Source organism: Puma concolor, chromosome D2 (genome assembly GCF_028749965.1).
Source record: "Puma concolor isolate L17-30 chromosome D2, mPumCon1.1.hap2, whole genome shotgun sequence".
NCBI lineage: Eukaryota > Metazoa > Chordata > Mammalia > Carnivora > Felidae > Puma > Puma concolor.
In genome coordinates, this window is record NC_141677.1 from 8,048,891 (window position 1) to 8,052,778 (window position 3,888).

The following is a 3,888-nucleotide window of genomic DNA, read 5'->3' on the forward strand; positions in this document are numbered from 1 at the left end:
TCCCAGAAGCCTGGAGTTGCCAGCATACTGCTCTGTTCAGAACCCTTCTTTCAGAGCACTGGGTTTCCATTATTAAACCCTGACGCGTCCCTTGTGCGAAAGGGTCTTAAGGCTTGGACGCCACGATCACTTTTGAAATGAAAACCTTCGTCATGAAGATGCCTAAATTTAACTAGCACGACTAATACATACCCAATGATCACTAGATGAATTTCTGCTTCAGAGGGTGGTTTTTCCCTGCCTGGGGCACCCAGTGTTTTCAATGGACTCACTTCTGTCGAGCAACCAGAGTACTTCTCGAAACAACAACAAAAATGACTTTATCAGTTTTGTTATAGTTACTTGTGTGCATTTCAAACTTCTAGCACTAAATTATAAGTCCCTAAATGAGTAAGTCCCTTTCAAAAAAATATTTTTGTCCAATAATATGCGATATATTCAAAAGAATGTATGCAACACTTGTGAGCTATAAAACACGACAAATTTGACACTCCACATCCAGACCCGACATGAGAAGAAAAGACGACCCATTCTGTTGAAACCACATGCATGCTTGTGGTTGGCTGGGGAAAAAATGGTCCTTCAAAGATATATTTATCTCACAATCTCCAGAATCTGTGGGTGGTCTGTAAATAATGTGTGTGTGTGTGTGTGTGTGTGTGTGTGTGTGTGTGCACGCATGCACAGTGACGTATACGTGTATATACATGCATGTACTATTCCTTGTGATTTTCAGTTAAGGAAGATACTAAATTAATACTGAACACAAAATCAGTTGTAGCCTTAGCTGTGACACAAGCTATCAGTTAATCGAAGCTTGTCAAAATCGCAAGTTTTCTTGAAACAAAGAAATAAGAATACATAATCTCTGAGGATCCCATGATTCTATGAAGCAATCTCATGAAGCACCCAAACATAGACAGAGACGAGAGTAAGTTAAAGATTCATACGACTGTCAGTTGAATTTGGAAACAAACCTCTTTTCTCTTTTGATGTAAAATTTACATGCAAACAATTAATGAAAAAAAATGATAAAGCCAATTTTTTACTGATACTTCAAAAGACTGAAGTGATTGTTAATGCATCAGATACCTATGTAACCGCTTCCTCTAATAAATTCAAACTGGAAAAACTTTAACATCTAGACCTACTTGCTTTTTGTTTTAAAGAATTTATTAATTTTTTATTTTATTTTTGAGAGAGAGAGAGAGACAGAGTGCAAGCAGGGGAGAGGCAGAGAGAGAGGGAGGCACACAATCCGAAGCAGGTTCCAGGCTCCGATCTGTCACCACAGAGCCCGATGCGGGGCTTGAACTCACAGACTGTGAGATCATGACCTGAGCTGAAGTCGGACACTTAACCGACTGAGCCACCCAGGCGCCCCCTACTTGCTTTTCTACTTTACTGCACTTGAATGAAACAATACCCATATCCTTAAGCAGCTCAGAATCTAGTGGGAGAAACACACGAATATACAGATAACGTATTAGCTTCCCGCTGCTGGACCCCACAAACATAGTGACTTCACATGTCACAAATTTACTATCTCACAGTGCTGAAGGTCAGATCTCCAAAATGGGTTTCAGTGGGCTAAAATTAATAAATTCTTAGACATGTAATAACTCTTGGGAGCCTTAAGACAGAAATTTCTGTCGAGGCCTAATGCGGTAGAAACAATACTCCAGACTGAAAGGTTAGACTCCCAGGCAAGGCCTACACTAAAGACAGGAGAAATCATTTTTCCTCTTAGATTGTTGTTTTATGAACTGGCCCCCTCCCCAGAGGAAAAGGGAAGCCCGCTACAGATTGACGGGCGGCAGGCGTTTATCTGTGGGTTGTTTCGTTTTTGTTTTGGGGCTTGGGATGTCATAGTTTATCATAAGAGAGAGACATGGCGATTTTCACATGATGACGGAATTCAGAATTGTCTAGAAGGGGCAGCTTCATGGGATGCCATGTCAGTAGTGACTTACTTCAGTCTACATACTTTGCAAGAATGCCAACATCTCTAAATGAGAAATAATCCTGGTCATCCAGAACTACGTTGGTGCCTCCCTTTTCTGGAGAACTACCCCCAACTTCCACGCTGACTGGTGGAATCAGTCCACACTTTACTTTAGACCCGATCCAACAGCTACTACTGTTGCCTGCAATGTGTTTTCCTTGAGATTTTTCTGGAAGCACAGTGCCTCCTCTGTTTACAGTTTCGGCTGCACTCCTTTCAACTAAAACCCAGTCCGGGAGGGGAAGAAAGTTCCTGAACGCCCGTCCTGCCGGCAGTTTGTAGCCCGCTCTGGGGCACCGAGGACGGTAGGTGGCAGGTATAATAAGGCAACAAACCTACTTTTCAAGTTTGACTCAACAGCCGCAAGGTGAGTAGGTCTCCACACCCGCTCACAAGAATCTTAAAAGTTTCCTTTAAAAAAAAAAACTTTTTTTAAAAGTGTATCTATTTATTTTGAGAGAGAGAGGGAAAGAGAGCAGGGGAGAGGGGAAAAGGGACACAGAGAGAGAGAGAGAATCCCAAGCAGGCTGTGCCTCCCATACGGGGCTCAAACCCACGAACCGTGAGATCATGACCTGAGCTGAAGCCAAAAGTCAGAGGCTTAACCGACTGAGCCACCCAGGCGCCCCAAGAAATCCTCAAAGTTTCTGTAGAGAACTTACCTGGATTCAGTTAATGTACGTAGTCCCGGGGACTCAACGACACATTGCTCCGCAGGCTGTTCTCCCGGGCAGCCTCCACTGTGAGAAGGCAAGCAAAGTGCACGATCGGAGGACCGGGAAGGAGGTGAGAAGGCTCCGGGCGCTGGGTCCAGCCTGCGAGTCAACCAGAGGTCATGTCCTCTGGGTGACTGCCTCCAACACACATCTCAAGGCTCTAAAAGGTCAGAGATTGTGCATTTCAGGGACGGACTTTTGGAGAAATGTATTACTGTGCCATGAATCTCCCTCCTCCTCTCCTCCCCCATTCTCCCTCTCCCCAGGGGCACAGATGCACCTGCTTGCCCCCCCAGTTCACGCCACCAGGGTGGCTTGGAGAGCATAACGCATATACCCTGCACTTTGGGAATCAGCAAGCTGGTTTCTGAGACCACCTGCAGAGCTAAAGATCGAGGGATGCCCTGCATGGCTGTTTTCTAAGCTAGGAAAGAAGTGGGCTATGGGGGTCCGTGAGCCACAGTTGCTCGTCTTTCATCTGGAGGACTGCCTGGAAGACCGGAAGAGACCGGAGGCATCACCAAATAGCTTACAGCTGCAGAGGTAAGTGAGCATCTGGAACAGGGACCGTGTGCGTCGTCCAAGGAGCCACAGATAGGCTCCTCCAAAGAATCCCACACGAGAGTCAGTTTTCAATATAATCAAGTCCAGAAAACGCTGGCAATACGACAGGACAAGTAGTAAGCACTTGCTCCCCTTTGGTCCGCCGTGTCCCAGCTCAAGTGGAATAGAAACCAGAGTTCCAGAGCTCGGGGAGAAAGGGTAGGAGAGAGAGGGGGTGAGCCAACACTCCCTTTCCGAATGCGGGCTTCTGCTCTCAGGCTGCTTGGACGCAGGCTCACGTGGGGAAGGTGCAGAGACTTTCATTCCAAGTCAAGATGGAATCGCGGTAATTTCTCGGAGAAGTGGCGGGATTTTCCGGAGTGTTCATCCGGACAGGGGAATAATTAGCTCCATGTGGCAGATTAACGAAAGCAGTAAGAAACAAAAATGGAGTTGTTTCAGCGACAGCTTGCTTGTTCAATGCAATGGTTTTAGATAGGCTTAGGGCCGGAAGGAATGAGATGCCGGATCACCCACTCCCTGCCCTTGGCCCACACTGTATGTGTAAACCCCTGGGGCAGGCCACACACATAGGGCATGTGCCTGCTGGGCTCTCTCAGCCTC

The 3,888-nt window shown here is 46.3% G+C and overlaps 1 pseudogene; it reads right to left on the minus strand.

Annotated features, from left to right (window-relative positions):
* Positions 1-1,974: 1,974 nt before the first annotated feature.
* On the minus strand, positions 1,975-3,131 carry LOC112851502 (10 kDa heat shock protein, mitochondrial pseudogene; annotated as a pseudogene).
* Between the last annotated feature and the right edge of the window lie 757 nt (positions 3,132-3,888).